We start from the raw sequence: 24,346 nt of genomic DNA on the forward strand, positions 1-24,346 counted from the left end.
CGGGAAGGTAAACGGCGTTTCCGTGCACTGCTCTGGTTCGCCAGAAGTGGCTTAGTCATGCTGGCCACATGACCCGGAAGCTGTACACCGGCTCCCTCGGCCAGTAAAGCGAGATGAGCGCCGCAACCCCAGAGTCGGTCACGACTGGACCTAATGGTCAGGGGTCCCTTTACCTTTACCTTATGTTCTTTAAATGTACAGTGTGGGTGTGAGCTGAGAGATTGGGGGCAAAAGCGAGGGGTCATTCCTCCCAGGTTCAGTCCCTGGCATTTTCACATTAAAGCAGCGTTTCCCGTGTTTTCCAGATGTTTTGGACTACAACTCCCATCAGCCCAAACCAGCACAGCCATACTGGCTATGGCTGATGGGAGTTGCAATTGTTGTAAACAAAAATCTGCCCTTTTCCCTTATGGGGTATCCAAGAGCCCATATAGAGTCCTTATGTAGGTTCCCTATTGGTAGGAGAAAATAACAGAGGCCAACCAGAGAATATTGAGAAGCAAAGCAGCTCATAAGCCTGATCTTTATTGATCTGTTGCAACAGGATGCTCCCCTCACCCGCAGGAGGGAGGAGGAACCCAGAACAATGGTGTGCAAGCCCTTATATATACTTTTGAAATTGCTACCCTGTAGATCAAGACTACCCCCAGAAGCATCATACATACATCACAGAAGGGGTGTAACTCAAGACCACCATCCCCAGATACATTATACCTACATCACAGAAAGGGCGGTTTACAGCAGAAATCTGAGTGGTTTGTTTACCTCCTGTCTGCCAGATTACCTGTTTAATGGTCACTTGATTGGATTGCCTGGGGAGCCTGGCCAGTCTTTTGTAGTTCCTGAGCCAGGTCACAGCCTCACACCCTATTCATATCTTGTTGTTGTTTAGTCCTGTGCTGATCTATGTAAGTGCTTGGTTGGTACACTTATGAACATTTAACATACGGTGGTACCTCAGGTTAAGTACTTAATTTGTTCTGGAGGTCCATACTTAACCTGAAACTGTTCTTAACCTGAAGCACCACTTTAGCCAATGGGGCCTCCTGCTACCGCCATGCCACTGGAGCACAATTTCTGTTCTCATCCTGAAGCAAAGTTCTTAACCTGAAGCACTATTTCTGGGTTAGCAGAGTTTGTAACCTGAAGTGTATGTAACCTGAAGCATCTGTAACCTGAGGTACCACTGTATATCTAAGACCTCAAAATTCCTATCACACAATCCAAAACTTCCAGAGGGCAGCAGGTTGAGGTGGGCTGCCTTAGAGGAAGTGCTCGCAGAAAGACCTAAGACCTCATAACTGCTGCCAGACAGAGTGGACAAAGAGCTTAACTGGCATAACACAGCAGCTTCCTAGGTCTCCAGTCTTTATCCCGAAACTAATGCTTCTCAAACTTAGGCCACATCTGCACTACGCATCTGAAGCAGTATCATTCCATTTTTAACACTCATGGCTTCCCCCAGGGACTCCTGGGAACTGTAGTTTGGTAAAGATGCTGAGAACGGTTAGGAGACACACACCCCTTACAGCCTCATAGCGGTTTAACAATCAGTCCCTCTTCTGAGGAAACTCTGGTAATTACAATGGTACCTCAGGTTAAGAACTTAATTTGTTCCGGAGGTCCATTCTTAACCTGAAACAGTTCTTAACCTGAGGTACCACTTTAGCTAATGGGGCCTCCCGCTGCCGCCGCACGATTTCTGTTCTCATCCTGAAGCAAAGTTCTTAACCCGAGGTACTATTTCTGGGTTAGCGGAGTCTGTAACCTGAAGCGTCTGTAACCTGAAGCGTCTGTCACCCGAGGGACCACTGTATAGCTGGTGAATCGGGGCCTCCAAGCCATTCTCAGCACCCACAACCAACTACAGTTTTCAGGATCCTATGGAGGAAGCCATGACTGCTGAGCAGTATAATTCTTCTTTTGGTGTACAGTGGTACCTCAGGTTAAGTACTTAATTCGTTCCAGAGATCCGTACTTAACCTGAAACTGTTCTTAACCTGAAGACCACTTTAGCTAATGGGGCCTCCTGCTGCCGCTGCGCCGCCGGAGCATGATTTCTGTTCTCATCCTGAAGCAAAGTTCTTAACCCAAGGCACTATTTCTGGGTTAGCGGAGTCTGTAACCTGAAGCGTATGTAACCTGAAGCGTATGTAACCTGAGGTACCACTGAATAGTGTATTATTTGGCTTCAGAGGGTTGTCAGCAAACATTCCTGCTGCAATGTTTCACCTTGATTCCAAATTTTGATTAATTGGTGTCAAGCGCCTTACCATTTCCTGTGTTGTGAACAGGGCCTATATCCCTGCCAATGCCGCCTTGTTTCTGTTTTTTGTTTTTATTTATTGAATTTATATTCCGCCCTACCTCCTGAAGGAGGAATATTAAATAGTACTTCAATTACTCTGGATTACTCTGGCTCCACGTTGACTTTGCCTCCACTGCTGTGGAACCCAGGGCACTCAGCTCTGCATATGCAAAGGCGAGGCAAACAAGTTTTCATTGCAGGTTGCCAAGTGCCCTGGAATGTATAATAGCCGGTGGCAAACCTGAAAGGACTGCATCCGAATTTCCAAAATGCAGGGTGGGTGGGATGAGTAATCCTATGAGAATTATAAGGTCTCAGATATAAATGTTCATAAATGTACCAGGCAAACACATACATAAATATATAAACCACGTGTCAGAAATAGTACAGGAGAACAATCCTGAAGCCATTTTGACTCTCCCAAATTGACCTCAAATATTTCTCTGCAAGGAGGAAGGAAATGGGAAAAGCTTTCCAATTGTCTTTGGACTGTAGGAGCTTACACCTCCCTTTTCAAATACAGTCTGGCAAGTATCTGTTAAGCTGAGCAAACTATGAATATGCGTAAGAGATTCAGGAATTAAAGCATTTACCATCTCAAAGGAATGGCCAGGCTACCCAGAAAACGCAATCAGATAAGGCATTATCAGGTATCTTGGCAGATAGGAGAGAAGCAAAACAGTAATAAACCTGCAGGCACCCAATTTGCAGAAACTCGCAGCAAACATTGCTCTGAAATGTATTTGTTGTTGTTGTTTAGTTGTTTAGTCGTGTCCGACTCTTCGTGACCCCATGGACCAGAGCACGCCAGGCACTCCTGTCTTCCACTGCCTCCCGCAGTTTGGTCAAACTCATGTTCGTAGCTTCGAGAACACTATCCAACCATCTCGTCCTCTGTCGCCCCCTTCTCCTTGTGCCCTCCATCTTTCCCAACTTCAGGGTCTTTTCCAGGGAGTCTTCTCTTCTCATGAGGTGGCCAAAGTCTTGGAGCCTCAGCTTCAGGATCTGTGCTTCCAGTGAGCACTCAGGGCTGATTTCCTTCAGAATGAATAAATTTGATCTTCTTGCAGTCCATGGGACTCTCAAGAGTCTCCTCCAGCACCAGAATTCAAAAGCATCAATTCTTTGGCGATCAGCCTTCTTTATGGTCCAGCTCTCACTTCCATACATCACTACTGGGAAAACCATAGCTTTAACTATACGGACCTTTGTTGGCAAGGTGATGTCTCTGCTTTTTAAGATGCTGTCTAGGTTTGTCATTGCTTTTCTCCCAAGAAGCATTCCAGGATCAAATCAGAAACTGGGATGTCTTCTGTAAATCTGGGACTGTCGCTGGAAAATAGAGACACTTCGAACGGACTGAGAATGTCAGAACAAAAGTTGTAAGGACAACAGCAACAACAACAACAAATTATATATTGCTATATATTGTTGAATTGCACCATTTCGCAATGCAGTGTCACAGAATTGCAAAGTTTCAAGGAAGCTTGAGGGTCCAACCCCCTGCAGTGCAAGACTCCATGACAGCCAGCCATCCAATCTCCGCTTAAAAACCTCCAATGAATGAGAACCCACAGCCTCCTGAGGGAGACCATTCCAACGTCAAACTCCGAATGCGCGCACACAAGCCAGGCTTCCTAGCTGCTTGGAGCGGCTCTTAAAGGCAGCCGTGGGACCAGCTTCTCACACTGCGTGTGTTTCAATAAGAACTTCCATGCTGCTCCTTCTTGAAAACGCTCGCTGATTTGGAAATGAAATGGAACAGCCTTAATGACGAACACATGCAAAAGTGGCACGAACTGGAACGAGTCGGATCCACCGGTCCTCCATTCATTCCAGCAGGCCCCTTTTCCGTTCTGGTGGTGGCTGCGCTGGACCTTTTCATGCGGAGGGGAGGGGGAGTCTTTTTCATCCCAGGGGCCACATTCTCTTCTGGAAAACCTTCCGAGAGTCACATGACAGTGACGGCTGCACCCAGAGGCCAAAGTGGGCAGAGCCATAATTATAAGTTTCGTGCAGTAGGCTAGTTTCTGCAAACAGACACCTACAGCTCCCCACGCCCTTCTCTCTCTCCTCCATCCAAGCAAGGAAGAAGCATCTATGGATGGCCATCTGCCGTGGATGATTTAGCTGAGATTCCTGCATTGCAGGGGGGTTGGACAAGATGACCCTTGAGTGCCTTCTGTTGTAAACAAAAATCTGCCCTTTTTCCCTTATGAGGTATCCAAGAGCCCATATAGAGTCCTTATGTGGGTTCCCTATTGGTAGGAGAAAATAACAGAGGCCAAACTTTTATCACAAACTTTTATCTGTCATTTTATCATCACAAACTTACCACACAGAAAAGGTGGGTGGTCTAAAACAGAAATATGAATGTTGTTTTTCCGGTCTGCCAGGTTATCTGATAATGCCTTATCTGATTGCCTTTCCTGATATTCTGTCACCCATTGAAATGCTGATTACTCAATTCCTGAGACAATGGGAAGGTTCCCTGACCAGCTCCCTGACCCCCCTCCCTCCTTGCAGAGAAATATTTGGTCAGTTTGGGAATAAAAAATGGTTTCAGGTTGATCTTCCTGTGCTGATCTATGTACATGATTGGTTGGTGCATTTATGAACATTTATTATATATCTAAGACCTTAAAATTCTTATCACAAGTCCCACAGCACTTGGTTATCTCTTGATATTGTAGACTTAGAACTGGTTCAGAAAAGGGAGCAACTTCTCTATAAGGACAGATTCAACCTCTGTCAAGGAAAGAGAGTCTCCCACCTCCATTCCACTGTAGAGCAGCTCTTACTATCAGAAAGTTCTTCCTGATATTTATTCGGAATCTCCTTCCTTGTAGCTTGAAGCCATGGGTTCGAGTCCTACCCTCCAGAGCAGGAGAAGGCAACCTTGTTCCATCTTCCATGGGATAGCCCTTGAGATATCTGAAGATGGCTAAGATGCTGTTTGCTTTTGGGGAGATGTTTAAGTATCATGATTCTAGTAGTTTACAGACTATTCACTGCTTTGAATAGAAAAAAGAAAAGTGTGCTAATTTTGTTTGTTGTTGTTTAATCGTTTAGTCATGTCCGACTCTTCGTGACCTCATGGACCAGAGCACGTCAGGCACTTCTGTCTTCCACTGCCTCCTGCAGTTTGGTCAAACTCTTGCTGGTAGCTTTGAGAACACTATCCAACCATCTCGTCCTCTGTCGTCCCCTTCTCCTCGTGCCCTCCATCTTCCCCACCATCAGGGTCTTTTCCAGGGAGTCTTCTCTTCTCATGAGGTGGCCAAAGTCTTGGAGCCTCAGCTTCTCGATCTGTCCTTCCAGTGAGCACTCAGGGCTGATTTCCATCAGAATGGATAGGTTTGATCTTCTTGCAGTCCATGGGACTCTCAAGAGTCTCCTCCAGCATCATAATTAAAAAGCATCAATTCTTCGGCAATCAGTCTTCTTTATGGTCCAGCTCTCACTTCCATGCATCACTACTGGGAAAACCATAGCTTTTACTATACGGACCTTTGTTGCAAAGGTGATGTCTCTGTTCTAATTTTAAGTGTGCTCAATTTCTTTAGATGACAGGGCTGTATGCACTCTGGTAATCCTCCCCAAATTCTGTTGGAAGTGGTAAAGGCCTGTATAGTATCAAAGAAGAAGGGGGGAACCAACTCCTTTCCATGAGGTGTTCCTTAAAGTAGAACTCGGCATCAACAGAACCAACATTTGACTGTGGTTTGTGGCTCATTGATTTCTGTCCATGGAGAAGCTCAACATGATAGCTCAGTTGGTAGAGCATGGGACGCTTAATGTCAGGGTTGTGGGTTTGAGCCCGAGATTGAGCAAAAGATTCCTGCATTGCCGGGGGTTGGACTGGATGACCCTTGTGGTCCCTTCAAATCTACAGTTCTACAATTCGCTTGAAATATTCAGCAAAGCCAAATGTAAGCAGGTTTGGGATTTAAATCCTAGAATTCCGGGGAATCATGCCATATTTTGCCACAAACGAGCCGCATACATGTGCATATACTTGCTATCGTATCTTGCGGCCTTTTGCTCTGCTGTCATAACATGCTGGTAGATCGCACCAAACTCTTGCATTTCTAGTGTGTGTTCAGCAATATTTGCTCTGGTTCCAATCTGAGCTTCGGGTGGGACAAAAAGGCTGAGCCACTGTGCTTCCTTTGAGAAGATGATCCTGAGGTTTGTTCTGGCATTTTATCAAAGGAGTTGATCTCCTGTTTCTTCCCCCACCCGCTGCACTTTCCCAAAGGGGGAATCACTGGAGGAGGGCCGGAACGAAACTTGAACAAACCAGTTTTCTACCAAATGCTAAGCAACATTTCTCGCTTATGAGTATCTTGGATGCAGAACCAACACACCCTGACCTAGACTTGCAATAATATTCCAAGCGAATGCATATGCCTGGCTGCCGGCTCCCAGTGTTAATTGAACATGAATATTCCACAGCCGTAGGTTTTTAAGTCCTCAAAGTGTTAAAAAACTGCAGGAGGCACAGAATTAAGGCAATCCCTTGCATAGTTTCCTAGGAGTTAGCCCCATTCACCATAGAATCATAGAATTGGAAGGGAGCTTTCCCTGGGTGAGCTCGAACCACCAACCTTCTGGTTAACAGCCAGACACACTGCCCCATTGTGCAACAAGAGGAATTAGCATAATGGGCCTTGCTTCAGAAAAAACACATGCATACGATTGGTGGGAAGCTGTTATTAGACAGGCTTAAAAGGGGGATTAACCAACATTACACAGGACACGTCCATCAGGGTAGGATCTTCACACAATCCTGCTCACGGTGCAATCCTTCCCATCTCTGCTCAATGTCCCATTGAGATCAGTGAGGTGTAAAGGTAAAGGTAAAGGTAAAGGGACCCCTGACCATTAGGTTCAGTCGTGACCGACTCTGGGGTTGTGGTGCTCATCTCACTTTATTGGCCGAGGGAGCCGACATACAGCTTCTGGGTCATGTGGCCAGTGGGGCATACTCTTAGGTTAAAAGGTAAAGGTAAAGGCCCTGGACAGTTAAGTCCAGTCAAAAGCAACTACAGTGGTACCTCCGTTCCGGAGCCCTGTTCGCATCATGAGCAGAACGCAACCCACGTCTGTGCGTGCATGGGTCGCGATTCGCCACTTCTGTGCATATGCGTGACATCATTCTGAGCGTCTGTGCATGCATGAGCGGCGAAACCCAGAAGTAACCCGTTCTGTTACTTCCGGGTCACCGCAGGATGCAACCTGAAAAGATTTAACCTGAAGCAACCTTAACCCGAGGAATGACTGTATGGGGTTGCAGCGGTCATCTTGCTTTCAGGCTGAGGGAGCTGGCGTTTGTTGACAGACAGCTTTCTTGGTCATGTGGCCAGCATGACTAAACCGCTTCTGGTGCAACAGAACACTGATGGAAACCAGAGTGCACGGAAACGCCATTTACCTTCCCGTCACAGTGGTACCTATTTATCTACTTGCACGGGCGTGCTTTTGAACTGCTAGGTTGGCAGGAGCTGGGGCAGAGCAACGGGAGCTCACCCCGTCACAGGGATTCGAACCGCCGACCTTCTGATCGGCAAGCCGAAGAGGTTCAGTGATTTAGACTACAGCGCCAGCCGCATCTTAGTTTAGGTGTGCATAGGATCACAGCTCAATTTACAGGTGCTATCAACAACAGCTAGTGAACCTGTCCCAGTGGCTTCAACAGGATTTCATCATGGCTGAGCTGGATCCCAGCTAGAATGTGTGTTTTTGTACTGTCCTGGCCCCAGTAGTGCGATGGTAAGGAAAGTCTGAAAGACACATATTGCCAATCTATATGCTGATCCCACGCGGCCACACCCCAAAAACTTGGGCGCTCCACCATCGCAGGCCCGCAGGTGTGTGATCCTTGCATAGTGCCAGGCAATGTGATGATGACTCATACACGCACATACACACACCTGCACACGTGGCCACAACAGGTATGCAAATCTGGCAAGAGACTGTGTGATTAGGCAGCGATCCTGTATCCTGAGTCCACTGGTGCTAAAATAGCAGGGTTGCAATAAATTTGCTGGATCAGCCTGAAAAGGATGTCTAAAGGACGCCATCGATGGCAAGATATTTAACTATGGCCCTTGCATGTGTGCTTGTGTGTGTTCTTGGCTACGTGTGTGTCTGGTGAGCACCGTGACTCATTGCCCTGAGGCCAGATTGGAAATGAACCTCAGGAAGAGAGATGTTTTGTTATGTGCGCTTTCGTTCCCAATGCATTTGCAGCCACAGGGAAACTTCTGCTCTCTCTCTCTCTCTCTCTCTCTCTCTTTCTCTCTCTTTCTCCACCCCTGGATCCACATTGGTGCTTGCAAATGTAGGCTTAGAGACAGAGTCCGTATTGAAATCCACCCGCCCCAGTCTTCTCCCTCCATGCCTGAGGGTGAGTCACAGACTCGGCAAAAGGCATGGAGAGTTGCTCCAGCCCTGAATGAAGCAGTCCAGCTGTTGTCTTCCTGTAGGGGTGGAGTAGGGGGGTCGGAGCTGGATATCACAGGCTGCCTGAGCTGCAACTGCACCACTGAGCTTGGAGTGGGGCAGGCCAGGAGGACTCCTGGCGGAGACTACGAGGCAGCTCTCTTTCTAACCTGATGGGAGGAACTCCCTGCTCAGCCTGACTTCTGAGATTCAGCAGCAGCAACAACACGTTTGTTTTGCTGAAGTTCTGCGTGCCTCACTTTGCAGAGGGCTGCTTGGAGGAGCTGATCCCGCACTGGCACGCTTTATCTGTTTGAACTACAGAGCCATTTCTGAGAACTTTTGTTTCTTTGTTTTGGTAAGTCTTTTTTTCTTCCCACCTTCTTCCTCCTGTTTTGTTGGGGTATGTGGGCTTGCAGCACCAGACTGCAAAGCCAGACATGAGCTTTTTGGTTCGGGGATGGTTCACTGTCTGCATGCCCTGAGATCTAAAGAGAGAGCGTAAAGATTGCATGTCAAGCTGGACAGTGCTCCAGGGATGTGATGAGGAAAGGTGTGGAGAGTATGTTGTGCGCTCACCATCAAGTCTTGCTGTGTTGCGGAAGTAAAAAACCCAGAAATGAACACCTCAGAGGTTGTGGAATTGGGCTTTTGGGTAACTTTGAGGTGAGGGGCTTTTGATCAAAAGTATAGCAAACAGTGATGACTCAACAGATTGCTTTATGAGTTCAGAGATAAGGGACAACTCTTACAGGTGAATGAGATCTGTATCAGTAAGGTATGCAGTTAAAAGTTTTCTGCTCAAACCTGTGCATGTTAGATTCAGAAGCAGAGTCTCATCAACTTCTTCCAGGGGCGTGTTCACAGGGTTGTATGCTGGCAGTAAAGTCTTGTGTGTATCAGGAGAGCATACTGGCTCAGTGTGGAAGTTGAGCTCCAAGGCCTTTGGTTCAGTTTTTACATATAAAGGTGAATCTATCAAAATTCAAAACAGTGAGAACCAAAGCACCTTCAAAATCTGCATTTATCTTAATTTTCTGAGGCAGTTCTCCAACCAAATAAGGTTTGCAAAAAATGCATATATTTAAGGAAAGTGTGCCTAAATAGGAATGCATTGGTGGAAGTAGCATACAAAAATGGATTATATTAGGAGAAATTGCTTGCAAAAAAAAAAAAAATGACAAAGTTGTATACAACACTAAAATGCTGGATAATTTGCAAGATGATTGGTGTAGTGGGGGGAGGAATGCAAATTGCAGCACATATGCGGAGAACCAAATAAGATTTGGGAAAATGAGAGGACGGGAACTGGCAAATCCTTCAATCCCTAGTCTCCATATGCACCAAGCAAATAGGCACAGCCAGCACACATACACCCTAAAATATTTGAGAATGAGCAGGAGTGGGCTTGCTTGTCAGTGGCTGGGAGTGAGGGGCCTGCTGCAGACTTAGCCCCACCCACTCACTCAGCAGGGTCTACAAGTTGCACCTTGCAAATGAGTAGTTGTCATTCAGCCATTCTGACCACTGCCTTTTGAGACCATGTGCGGAAGGCAAAATAGGCACTGCACTTCTGATGTGGGAGAGGAAGGCGTGTCCCTCTGTATCTAGAACACTGCTGCCTTGCTGCGAGTCAGTTTAGGGCTGTTTTACACTGAGTGGCAGTAGTAGTAGAGTTTCAGACAGCCATTGTTCCCTGCCCTACCTGGAGATGGTAGGACTCGAACTCGGGACTTCCTTCGTGCAAAGTGCTCCCGCTGAGCTTTGGGTCCTTCCACAAGGACATGCTGTCTGTACAGTTCCTTACAATAACCAAGCCTTCCCTACGCACCCAGTGATGCAGACACAAGAGTCAGCTGGAGGGGGTAACATTGCAGCCTTCCCTTATAGAGTTGCCACAAGCACGGACTCCCCAAAGATTTCCTACTGCCCTGAACATGCCCAATCTTGTCCAATCTCAGAAGCTAAGCAGGGTCAAGCCTGGTTAGTACGTGGATGGGACCCTGCCTGGGAATACTGGGTGCCATAGGCTTAGAAGCCTGGATAGCTCAGTTGGTTAGAGTCTGGTGCTGATCATGCCAAGGTTGCAGGTTCGATCCCTGTATGGGACAGCTGCATATCCCTGCATTGCAGGGGGTTGGACTAGATGATCCACAGGGTCCCTTCCAGCACTACATTTCTATTATTTCTATAAGATCAGGCTTGGTTTGCTTCTATTCTGTGCTTCTGTTCTCTGCATCAGTCTGTCGGGAAATTAAATGACCATTGCATCTCCTTGCAGGCCCCCTTTTAAAAAGAAAGGTGGGAAACTATGAAAAATATGTGCAAAAGAAATGTTAGATTTCTGGGGCTGGTCCATTCAAAATTGTGTGGCCTCATCCTATACATGTTGGCTCACAAGTGAGTTCCATTCAGTGAACTGGGATGCATTCCCTAGTAAATGTACTTAGAACTGCGGACTTACAAAGTCCCTGCTCGCTGGCCTGTCCCCAAAGTCAGTAAGGCGGGTGTTTGTACTTTTTGGTGCGTTGTGGATTTACTGCCTAAAGCATGATTTGATTTCAGTGCTTCGTTTTTCTTTTTGCACGTTCCCCTGAATACTTTTCTAGAAATGCAAGATAAGAAGAAACAAACAGATATTACCTCCAGAATTTGCAGGTGCTAGAGATAGGGCCTTCTCCGTGGTGGTCTCTCATCTGTTGGAGTCCTTTCCAGTGGGCGAACAGTTGGCCCTTCAGTTCTGGATTTTAAGTGGGCTTTGCAGCAATTGTTGCTTTTAGCTGCCTTGTCTTCTGGCGAATCACTTGGACGAGTTTTGACTTATCCCAGGGGCTCTCCTGCAGCTGGTTTCAAGTGTGTTCTCAATCGTAATGTTACAGGTCTCTTGGCTGGACTTCCCTAGCTACTGTTTCAAATTATGGCCCTTTGGTTGATATTGTGCTTGTGTATGTTTTATAGCTGAATAGTTTTATGTAAGCTACCTTAAGATGGCTTTTTGGCCCGGAAAGGTGGCTTAGAGATACTTAAGATTAAATAACTAGAGGACTCTTGCAGAGTTTCTGTCGCTGTTTGTACTGGAGGAAGAGAGTCATTTCGCTCGGGGCTTGAGGGGAGTTGTATATTTGGCTATATATTTGTATATTGGCTGAGGTGTATGTTTGTTTAACAGAAGGGGGTGAAACGCAGGATTGAAGGTTCTGCTCTGAGCCAGCTTGGGAGGTTTCAAAGCCTTTGGAAGCCAGATTTGACCCCAGGGCTTCCAGGTGCCTATCAGTATTGCAGATTCCATCAGAGCATGAAACAACAACTTCTGGTTTCCATGTAGGAATGGCAGGCCAGACAAACCCAGCCTAGCCTGCTCCTGTGCAGCTGGAGCTACAGCCATGAGTTAGCCACGAGAAGCTCTTATTTTAACCTCTTCCTTGCTGCACTTTAGATGACTAGTGAAAGGACAGCTGCAGGGGCCCATCTGCAAGTTCATAAAAGCATAGAGTTGGGAGCAGGGGTGGGTTCAGTGCACATTTAGAGTCGAAACTATTAAATGCATACTCTCAGAAGCAACACACAAACTGAAACTGAAATTCGCACCTGTCTGAATTTTTCAATGCCGGTTTCCAACTGATGTGTACAGAAATGCATACGTTAGGAGAAAGTGTGCAATAAACTGAAACTGTCAGTGAAATTCACATACAAAATGGCATTCTATCAGGGGGAATGGCTTGCAAAAATGTGTGTGTTGGTCAAAACCACATGCAGAAATGTGTTTATTGTGATAAAATTACACTAAAACACTGATGGATGCTTATGATGTTTTTTTTCTTAAAAAAACATGAATTACTGCAGAAGTGTGAAATACTGAATATAAGGCTGGAAAAATGAGCAACTCAGAGAAGTGAAATTGGCCGATCCTTCCATTCGTGGTTGGAAGGGATTTTGGGGGTGCTCTAGTCCTGGCATGGGGAGCCTCAGGGCCAGGGTCCAAATGTGGCCCTCTGAAACACTCTGTCTGGCCCTTAGAACTCTCCCCACAAACCACACCCCTCACTGGACCTGCTCTGCTTCCCAAATCTTTTTGCCCAGTTGGAACGTGACCCTGAACTCTCCCCTTGTTTGGATGGAGAATAGAGGGGGCCGTTCTTGTATGCATGCAGAAACTAGCCTGCTAAAGTTCCCCAACCCTCAGTTGGGTTAACTTTTGGTCGGGCTGTCATGTCCTCAGATTTGGGTCTTCAAATATGGGCCTACCCTGAGCAAGTTGCATGCAAAGATGGGGTGGGATTTACAGCACGGAAAGGGCTGCATTGGTGGGGGTCCAAACCTGGGATCTAGATGTGCTTCTTCTCCCCACGCAAACCAAGGTTTGTTCTTGGCTCACTGCTCTGAGCCTCTCAGCTGCTGTGCTCCATGCCCTCCTTGACTGCCTTTGACCAGGATGTGTGCTTGAAATCCCTCTTGCCTGCATGGACGATGGATGGAGAGATGCGAGAGGGCTGTGGGTGGAAACCTCTGAAATGTAGCCTACCGTACAAAGGTCAGAGTCACACCTGGCACCCCAATCTGCTTTTGCTTCTGGCCCTGTCTGCCACTGGCATATGGCCCCTGGAAGCTTGCCAGGGAGGCAATATGGCCCCCAAGTTGAGAAAGTCCCCCCCCCCGGTTCTGGGGCAGCCACAGCTCACAATTGGTGTTGCTCAGCCAGCTGGTGGAATCCTATCTGGCTCAGCTCTGAAGCTGCAAGCCTTGGCGGAGGAAGAGGAGTTCGGGGGGAGCACACCGCCCCCAGCAGCGCGATCCTGGTGGGTTCCCATCACTGCTGCCCCCCTGCCCACACTGGGTGCCAGGCCCTTGTGGGAGGTGTGCCATGCCCCCAGGATGCACGCCACACCCCTGCAGGTAGCACGCCACGCCCCAAGGACACACGTGAAGCTCCGCCACTGCCTGCAAGCTCCCCTGGAGTCTCATTTCCGGTCAGTTGACCAAACCTGTGTTTTACCCTCTCTAGCTGAGCAGGCAGCTAGCAGACTGTCAGGATCTGGCCAGCAGGACCCTGGCACAAGGCGGAAGTCTGGTATTGGTGCTCTGATCAAGCAAAGCTGTGCCGGGGCTGTAGAGGACACTCCTTTTAAAAGAAATCATAGACCACAGAATTGTAAGGTTGGAAGGGAACACGGGAGTCATCTGGTCCTGCAATGCAGGAAACTTTTGCCCAAAATAGGATTCGAACCCATGACCATGAGACTAAGAGTCTCATGTTCTACCAAGTGAGCTATTCAAGATGGATGGGTCTGGAACCCTGACGGCTGCAGCCCTGTAGGCAAAAATCTCCACCCAGGGTCCACAGGAGAGGATTCTGTTGTTCATTTCTGAAGGCAAGTGGATTTCCATAATTGGAAGGGTTGTGAGGGTCATCTAGTCCAACCGCCTTGCAGTGCAGGAATCACAGCCAGGGGAGCCTTTAGCATATGTGCTACCGGGGTGCAAAGATCCGCCCAGCGCCCCCAAGTCTGACAAGCGCTGCCGCTGTGAATGACAAGCGCCGCTGCCAGTGCGCCGTGTCTTTGGTAAATGAGCGCACAAAGTCGAAAGTCCTTTAGTGAAACAGTAGGTATACATTTTGCTTTTCTAGCTTGGTCAAAATGATTTATTATTTCGTAACAGGTAGATAGTTAAGAGCTTAGGTGACTTCAGCGGCAGGCGCCGGGCACCCCCCAGAATTAAACGCCCGGGTGCCGTACACCCATTGCACCCCCTGGTAAAGACGGCCCTGATCACAGCTAATACAAGCAGAGCTTTCACCACTGTGGCACTTTTTTATGGAATACCCACCTTGGGGAGGCTTTCCAAGCTCTCATCTCTCCAAGGATTTAGAAGACCGAGATTTTGCGGTTATGGGCGGCTCCCCATGCGATGTCTGGCTGCCTCCCCCAGCTTGTCATTCTGGTGGTTCTATTTTGATGGGGTGGGGCAGGAATGGTTGAGTGTAACAGAAGGGAACCTTGGTGGATCTTTGCCAAACAGCTGCCAAGAGTTGGTAGGCAGGTACAGTTTTAAGTCGAGAAGCTGCAGGCAGGTGGCGACGCATAACCCTTCCCCTGCCTGCCGCTTTCCTCCTGTGTCCCCTTCTCCCTGCTGCCTAATTGCCAGAGCAGAACAAATATGGTTAGTAATCTGGAAAGCAAGTCCTATAAGAAAAGGTGGAAGCAACTGAGGATCTTCACTTTGGAGAAGGCTGAGAAAGAACAGGCTAAACCCTCTTCAAATACCCAAAGGGTTGCTACATAGGTAAATAATAATAATAATAATAATAATAATAATAATAATAATAATAATTTCTTATTTATACCTCGCCCATCTGGCTGAGTTTCCCCAGTCACTCTGGGCGGCTCCCAATCAAGTATTAAAAACAATACAGCGTTAAATGTTAAAAACCTCCCTGAACAGGGCTGCCTTCAGATGTCTTTTAAAGATAGGATAGCTACTTATTTCCTTCACATCTGAAGGGAGGGTGTTCCACAGGGCGGGCACCACTACCGAGAAGGCCCTCTGTCTCGTTCCCTGTAACCTTACTTCTCGCAATGACAGAACCGCCAGAAGGCCCTCGGCGCTGGATCTCAGTGTCCGGGCTGAACGATGGGGGTGGAGATACTCCTTCAGGTATACATGACCGAGGCCGTTTAGGGCTTTAAAGTTCAGCACCAACACTTTGAATTGTGCTCGGAAACGTACTGGGAGCCAATGCAGATCTCTCAGAACCGGTGTTATGTGGTTCCAGCGGCCACTCCCAGTCACCAGTCTAGCTGCCGCATTCTGGATTAATTGCAGTTTCCGGGTCACCTTCAAAGGTAGCCCCACGTAGAGTGCGTTGTAGTAGTCCAAGTAAAGGTAAAGGGACCCCTGACCATTAGGTCCAGTCATGGCCGACTCTGGGGTTGTGGCGCTCATCTTGCTTTATTGGCCAAGGGAGCTGGTGTACAGCTTCCGGGTCATGTGGCCAGCATGACTAAGCCGGCGCTTCTGGCGAAGCAGAGCAGTGCACGGAAACACCGTTTACCTTCCCGCTGGAGCGGTACCTATTTATCTACTTGCACTTTGACGTGCTTTCGAGCTGCTACGTTGGCAGGAGCAGGGACCAAGCAACGGGAGCTCACCCCATCGTGGGGATTCAAACCGCCGACCTTCTGATTGGCAAGTCCTAGGCTCTGTGGTTTAACCTACAGCTTCACCATAGAAGAGGGCAAAGACTTCTTACCTGCTTCCTGCCAAGGCAGGACTGGATCAGGGGCTGAGCTATCTGCTCCGGCCCCTGGAGCGGTGCACATGCTGTGCACCTGGGGGAGGGGCTAGCTGCCATGGGGGTGGGGCTAGATGCCGTGGGGGCACCACCCACAGCGAGTGGTGAGCAGCCCAGGGGGTGCCGCCCGCAGCAATCGGCCCAGGGGGCGGTGCAGCGATGTCACCCCCTCAGGGATGACACCTGGGGCAGGCCGCACCAACTACACTCCCTTCCTCCACCAGTGGACTGGATCTAAAGCCGTTTCAAGAAGGGTAATTTTGGTTGAACATTAGGAGACACCCAATGTTTAATGGAAGAGCAGTTCACCCATGGAAGCAACCTTGCAGTGGTAGGATCTCCCTTGCTGGAGGTCTTCACTTTGGAATGCTCTGGGTTGGAATTCTGTGTATCAAGCAGTGGGCTAGACTCTATGGCCTTCAGGGACCCCTTCAACTCTAGGATTTCCCTGCAAAACAGCATGTCCAGAAAGTTAGCTGCGGCGGGGCAGGGTTTTGCAGGGAGAAAGTGGCAGGTGGGGAAGGGTTAAGCACCCCATTCCGCTCACTGCTTCTCTGCTTCAAATCATGCCCTCCCCACACTGCTTTTCAACTGTTCAGCAGAGAACCAGATTCTCTGCAGAATGTCTCATTCCATCCTTAATGGCCAGATTTTACTTGATTTTATCGTAAGCTGCCGTGGGAGGGAATCATGTGAGCTTGACTCTTTCATTCTCCACAAGCCCTATTTATCCTGGCATTCCCATTCAGCTGTATGTTAGTGCAGGTTTGGTAGTTGATACAGAGAGTAAGCCAGCTTCCTTTGATCTGTCTGTGTTTACCTCTTTTCTTTTACTGTTTTTGGTATAACTCAGCCCTGTGGATGGGAGGCTTATATAAATCTTATTTGGGGCAAGTGTGTTAAAGATGATCTCAGCCACTACTTAAAAGCAGTTCGCTGAAGATGGCTGCATTCCAGTCTGCAGTACAACTGTTTTTCATGCAAAATGCATCAAGGGTATATCCCCCCCCCCCCCAGTCTGGAAAGAGTGCTGGCAAAAGTTCTCTTTGGGGATATTCTTCTGGGCCCTGGTGATAGGGAATATTTTTAAATTATAGTATTCATCATCTTGTTAGGTCACTTTTTATTCCCAGCTATGAGGTCAGTGTGCCTTTAGTTCTCTTTGGCCAGGTTTGCTGTTAATCACCATAATCAAGTCCAGCGATCAGGGGATGATACAGTGAAATATATTAAGGCCCGGTGATTGGAATTAGCATTCAGGGCAGGGTAGAGCAACTTATAGTTCACGCAGTTTCATGCAGTTCAGGAATTGTGGATATATAAGTCCTTGACAACTGCCCTACAGGCTGCAAGAAAATAAGAAGAGCCTTGCTGAATCAAGCCAACGCCCATCTATGCCAGCATCTTGCTATCACAGTTGCCAACCAAGTGTCCATTGAAACCCTGCAAGCAGGACCTGAGTGTCCATTCCTGGGTTTTCTGCAACTAGTATTCAGAAGCAACAGTGAAAGTAGAACATGGCCACCTGGCTAAGTAGCCATTGGTCGTCCTCTCCTCCTTGAATTCGCCCATTCCTCTTTTAAAGCCATTCAAAAGCAAGCCTGATGAGGAACAGTTGAAGGAATTGGGTATGTTTAGCCTGGAAAAGATTTATGGGGGGAAATTATGGAAAAATGGGATAGATATAAGATATATGTTCAAAATGGTACGTTTATGAACATTTATTATATATAATTATATATATATATATATATTATATATATATGACCTTAATTGATTTCAGTTAGAACGTGGTGCTAATAACAGCAAGGTTGCAGGTTCGATCCCCACATAGGACAGCTGCGTATTCATTCCTGCCTTGCAGAGGGTTGGTTGGACTAGATGATCCCCCGGGTCCCTTCCAACTCTACAGCTCTCTGATTCAACGACAGGATTTCCCAATCTGTCAACAGGCATTCAGTAGAACGCTGGGGCAACATTGCAAGAACAGCTATTCTCTCCCAGGCAAATATTAACTCTGCTTTGCTCTTGATGCGGTTCAATGGATGCTGTCTCCGCACCATTTAACTTGGTTGGTTTTTGGTAATGCCTTCATTGTTAACATGAAACACAGACAATAAGGCATGGGCCTCACGTTACTTTTAAAAGCACCATTTGACCTGCGTAGAGTGGATTCACTCAAACAAGGAAGCAGCGTCTGTATGAAATTCAACCCATCAGGAAAGGCCATGGCCCAGTAGGTGTATGCCATGGCTTTCTCCCCAAAAACCTGGGAAGTGTACTTTGTTAAAGGTGCCAGGAACTATAGCATTTTGAGGGGTCTCCTAATAATTTTCAGCACCCTTAAGAAGCTGGGGTTCCCAGGATTATTTGGTGGGTGCCCTTACAGAGTGCTTTAAATGTATGGTGCAGATGGGACCAAACATTGGGGAGAAGGGGTGATGAAGTTTCTGCCTGTGATGAACAAAAGCTGATGGACTACAGCTCCCATCATCCCTGACCATTGGCCACACTGGCTGGGGCTGATGGGAGTTCCCGTCCAACAGTGTCTGGAGTTCCACAGGTTCCTCATACCTGCTGAATTCATATTCATGGAATTGCAGAGTTGGAAGAAACCCTGAGATCATCTTTCTACAGTTAAACCATGCTATATGATTGGGGTGTGCTAAGCTCATTGTGTGATGTCTACATGTGGCCTTTGTATATGTTAAGCCCAGTGTGCTTGAATTACTGAAGAAAAGGTGTGCAGGGGCGCGGTCCTTTAAGAAATCCCAAGAACATGGAAATGTAGCCTACCAGCCTCTTACCAGGCTAGTAACTTTTGAGTGTTATTTGCAAGGCTGTATAAGGCCAGTCCTTATTCCTTTCTATGCTAAAACTCATAGGCTAGAGATCATGAGGTTTGGGTGCCAGTGAAAACAAACGACGGCACTGTCTGCCACATAATACAGTTTTAAACAAGGACTTCTGAGAGATTAAAATCTATCACTGTGCTCCAAAAGAGATACCGTTTCCATGTGACTGCCAATATTTCCTGTTCCTAGCAGAAGAGCATTTCCTGTTTCTAATATCAGCCCAATGCAGAAGGCCCAGCGATACACAAAAAATAAGCCTGGCATTTTGGAAAGAAAGACAAGGTTGGAATGTGTGTTGTTCCCTGTAGTACAGGAAAAAGATGGTCAGTGTATTATTTTAATAGAACTGTTTCCATTATTCCAGAGGAGCTAATTCTAGCCATCAAACTGAGCTCTTTATGAGATTTGTGAACCCTGGAATTATGCACATAAACATCAACATTTCAGGCTTCCTTGAAAGCAAACAATTGTGTCATCATTGCGCAAGCAAATATGTGTAATTACGGAATCTGTGCTTCAGGAATTCTTGAGGAATTCATTCTTTGCAAATTCCTAGACGGACCAACCTGATCTGCGGCTCCAGGACTAAGGAGTGCACTACATTCCTCCAGATATTGTGACAGATATCTGCTCAAAAACTGTCCCCTTTATTATTTTAAAAATGTGCATTTTGGGATAAACTACAGCTAGAAATGCATAACATGAGAGAAAAGATATATTTGCAAATGCATTTTTTTTGCGAGAAAACGTGTATCTAAATATAATTTCTGTGCTTTTTAAAAAAATAATAATCACAAATTAATGCAGAAACAGAATGACACAGACTTATGAATGAGCACGTGCAAAGCTGTTACAATCTGGAATTAGTTTTAGTCATCCATTTCTATGTATAATTTAGAGTACAATATGTGTGTTGAAAATTGCCTTCTGCTTCTCTTGCCAATTGCTGTCTACTTTGAGTGGCAGCAGCCAGAGCCTCAGGTGGGGGCCTTTCACAGCCCGTTTATTTGATATCCTTTTAATAGCAAATGCCAGGGAATGAATCTGGGACTTTGTACATTTAGCATATTTACTCTGCCTCTGAGCTGCAAGTCTTCCTTCCTTCCTTTTTCTTGTACCACTGCTGGCAAGATCTGGCAGGAGAAGCTGTACAGCAAAAGTGTCAATACTGATACAGTCATACCTCGGGTTACAGACGCTTCAGGTTGCGTGTTTTTGGGTTGCGCACCGTGCCAAACCCGGAAGTACCGGAACGGATTACTTCCGGGTTTTGGCGCATGCGCAGAAGCACTAAATTGTGCTTTGCGCATGCACAGAAGTGCCGAATCATGACCCGTGTGTGCGCAGACATGGAGCTGTGGGTTGCGAACGCTGCAGGTTATGAACGTGCCTCCCGCATGGATCACATTCGCAACCCGAGCATCCACTGTAATGTAGTAGGGAACGAACGGCACTTTAACTGTGTGGGAGCTGTGTAGAGAAGTGGTCTTGAACCAGTGTGCTTTAGCAACCTGGGGTGCCTTGAATGATGGTCAGGGATGCCACGGGCAACACTGGCCTCTGTCCCTGTTTCCTTCCCTCCCTCCTCCGATGCCCTCTCACATAATAATAATAATAATAATAATAATAATAATAATAATAATAATAAATTTTATTTATATTCCGCACTCCCCAGCCGAAGCCGGGCTCAGGGCGGCTAACAACAATAAAACAGTACAAAAGTACAGCACAAACAGCACTCTAAAATCATTCATTAAAAAAATAATTAAAGGCTTGCACAGCTGTTTACTGCAGCAGCCATGGCTAAAAGCTCCCCAGGTGAGTGGAGCCTCTGGGGCTGGCTAAGGGGTGCTGGCTACCAGGAGCTGAGGGGGGCCTCAGAGTAAGCAAGCAAGCAGACAAGGGAGCCCAGCCAGCCAGTCCACCAGCCCTTGCTGTCAGGAACAGACAGACAAGTCCCAGGCCCCTGTGGGGCAGTGTGAGGAGGCACAGTTCTTTGGGGCTGGGAGGCGGGGTGGGCAGCTCAGAGACCAGGACTCTCAAGGAGAGGGGTGAGGGGAGGAGGCTGAGGGAACCCTCCCCAAGGGAGGGTGTTTGAAAAAGGGTGAGGGGCTGCCAGCTCTGCAGGCAAGGGGTAACACAACTGGGTTCCTGAGCCCTACAGGGGCGCCGCAGAAAGAATGCAGTTGGTCAAGAGAGCCATGGACTCAAAAAGGTTGAGAACTTCTGGTGTAGAGGCATCCTGTGTCGGAGGGAAGGAACCAAAGGAGCAGGCCCTCTCCAGGCATTGATAACGCAGGAGGGCTCAATGCTTTAGGGGCCCTAGGGATGGAGTAGACATGTGATTCTGTTTGCACTTGAAGGCAAACATCCCTAATTAGAAACAAAATAAAACAAATAAAATAAAACAAAATAATAATAAAAATTCCTTCCAGTAGCACCTTAGAGACCAGCTAAGTTAGTTACTGGTATGAGCTTTTGTGTGCATGCACACTTCTTCAGATACCTAATTCACAAATTCTGAAAGAAGATGCAAAACAAAACACAAAACGCCCTTTGAAATTCGCCCCCCCCCCTCTGAATTTTGCTGTGCCAAGTAATGTGTACTAAGATGCATATACTAGTGTAAACTGTGCAAATAAATGCACATTTTAGTGAAAATAACATATCTGCAAATATGCATTATATGTGGGGAAACTGCTTTGCAAAAAAATGTGTGACTTGGGCAAGATTGCATGGGGAAATGTTAGAAGAAATCTGTGCTAAAGTTAGCTAATGAATTTACAGTGGTACCTCGGGTTCCATACGCTTCAGGTTACAAACTCCACTAACCCAGAAAAAGTACCTCGGGTTAAGAACTTTGTTTCAGGATGGGAACAGAAATCATGCTCCGGCGGCATGGCGGCAGCAAGAGGCCCCATTAGCTAAAGTGGTGCTTCAGGTTAAGAACAGTTTCAAGTTAAGAGCATGAATGAATTAAGTACTTAATCCGAGGTACCACTGTACATGAGGACTTCTTAAAAAAACCTCACAAACTGATGTGGAAATGGGAAGAATTGAATGTAAGGTTGGAAAAATGAGAAACTGTGGGGGGGGGGCACTTGAAATTGACGAATCGGCCCATCCCTAAGAGGTCTGGGGACACATGCACCAGCCTTGTCCCCCACCCCAAAAAAACCTTTTAGGAATTCAACTGAAGACAGCTAGAATCTCTCCATAGAATAGATCTTCATGTTCAATATGTAAAAGGCAAAAAGGGCTGGGGCTGGTGTGCACAGGCAATTTGGGGGCTGGGGCATGCACCCCTACACAGTTTGAGTAATCATACATTTTTAAAAAAATGCCTGAGCAGGGCTTTAGTAAGCTTGAGGGGAGGGGGCCTGGTTTGATAAAGTCTGCAAAACTCTGAGTTAGGGAAGGAAACCATAAATGCCTTAATATATGTGAATATATTATATGGCTATAATTTATTTGCCAAATGCTCTTTACTTCTTTTTGTAAGCTATTAGCTCTCAGGCAAGGCATGATATTAGGTATGGGTCTACTTTTAAGTATGCTGTGGCATAGCTGTCAACGTTTCCCTTTTTTTAAGGGAAATTCCCTTATTCCAAATAGGATTCCTCGCAAGAAAAGGGAAAAGTTGACAGCTAATGTACTGTGGGAAAACCCACAAGGATTTACTTATTGTGCATGATTGGCTGCAAACACGCTGTCCATTTAAAGCCCCCCCCCCAAAAAAAAACCAATAATGGGAACTGTAGTTTAAGGGTGCTGGAAATTGCAGCACTGCGAGGGGAAAACTACGGTTCCCAGGATTGTTTGGGGGAATCAATGTGCCTTTAACGTGACTTAAGTGTATGGTGTGTGCACAGCTTTATTTGTTTCTAAAGAAAGGACTTCCTTCAGCAGCTGATTTGAATGCTGGCAGCCGTCCTCTTCAGGGATTACTGGCCACACATAAGGGGATGTTTTGTGTTCCTGAGAGAGGCTTTGCCCTCCCATTGTTCCTTTCAGCCTCCTCACCTTGAGAATTCTGCTGAGCCTGATTCAGCAGAATCGCCCACTAATTCACATACCAGTCCGTCAGGTTCCACGGGAGAGGTCTCCTTCTCTACTGCTAGAAGCAAAGATCACAATAATGCAGGTGTGCCCAGTGACTGAGAGTTCAAATGTTAGCTGTTGAGGAAATGTTGTGATTCGGGGAGTATCTGGCTCTGAAGCTGCTGCCCCAGTTCATACATTCAATATTCACCATGCAGAGCAGACTCATCACCATAGTCCAGGGGTGAGGAACCTTTTGTGGCCAGCAAGCCAGATCCTTATCTCCCCAACCAACCCCACGATGGGCCAAATTTGACATTACCTCGACCCCTGTCATTACTATGACATCAAGTGATGCTGCCCTTTGAAGCCCCGAATATTGGTTCTTCAAAGTGCAGCATGGGGCTGTTTGAAAGCCCTTTTGCGTCCGTACGGGCTGCCTCTCGCATGCCGACTGTACGGGATGCCATGCATGCGCACTCCGTACGGGAGCTGCGTTACAGGCCCCTCCTGCACTAGGAAGCCTCTTGCATTTACAGTGGTACCTCAGGTTAAGAACTTAATTTGTTCTGAAGGTCTGTTCTTAACCTGAAACTGTTCTTAACCTGAAGCACCACTTTAGCTAATGGGGCCTCCCGCCGCCACGTGATTTCTGTTCTCATTCTGTTCTTAACCCGAGGTACTATTTCTGGGTTAGTGGAGTCTGTAACCTGAAGCGTATGTAACCTGAAGCGTATGTAACCCAAGGTACCACTGTACTGGTGGCTTCTGTAAATCTGGGACTGTCCCTGGAAAATAGAGACACTTGGAGTGTCTGCAGAGCCAGAGGCAAATGTGATCAGAGCAGCCAATGTGAAGGTACCATAGACCTGGCAATCCAAAGTACTTCAGATAAAATTCAACTCCTTCTTCCTCTGGAAAGAACCTATGTTCCCCCAGCCTAGGAAAGAACAAGGAAGTCTACAAGAGCCAGGTGTTACAGGCCTTGCCACAGAGCAGGGAAAGCAGGGAGAATGTGTTAGCAAACGGTTGGCAGATGACAAAATGCACACAGCAAAGAATCTTCTCCCCGGCTTGTGTTTTGATTTATTTCGCTCTCGTCTCCTCTCCAAGAACTCAAGAGTAATTTCCAGTCATTGCAACTCCCTCCTGGCTGGGGTGGAGCTCTGGCTGTGCTCAACCAAGACATCTCAGAGTGTAAATCATTCTCCTCTCCAAGCCTCTTTGCAGTGGCAAACTTCAGCTTCTGGAAGTAAGATGCCTTGCAGCCAGGAAGAGGCAAATGGCAGGCACAAAAATAGTAAGATGTCATGAAATAAAGACACCTTTATTTACGTTACCTAATCTGCTTGAATTGCAGTGTTGAGCTTGTTGCAGAATTGAAAGACAGCAGCTGAAAGACAT

The 24,346-nt window shown here is 47.0% G+C and overlaps 1 protein-coding gene across 4 annotated transcripts in view; it reads left to right on the top strand.

Annotated features, from left to right (window-relative positions):
- Positions 1 to 8,692: 8,692 nt before the first annotated feature.
- Positions 8,693 to 24,346, top strand: part of AHNAK2 (AHNAK nucleoprotein 2) — a 67,845-nt gene continuing 52,191 nt past the window's right edge. For all 4 annotated transcript variants that reach the window (XM_083607838.1, XM_083607839.1, XM_083607840.1 and 1 more), the window contains exon 1: positions 8,693 to 9,113. The gene's annotated coding sequence lies outside the window, so the exon portion shown is untranslated. The remainder of the gene's footprint in view (positions 9,114 to 24,346) is intronic.

Source organism: Podarcis filfolensis (genome assembly GCF_964270895.1).
Source record: "Podarcis filfolensis genome assembly, chromosome: 1".
NCBI lineage: Eukaryota > Metazoa > Chordata > Lepidosauria > Squamata > Lacertidae > Podarcis > Podarcis filfolensis.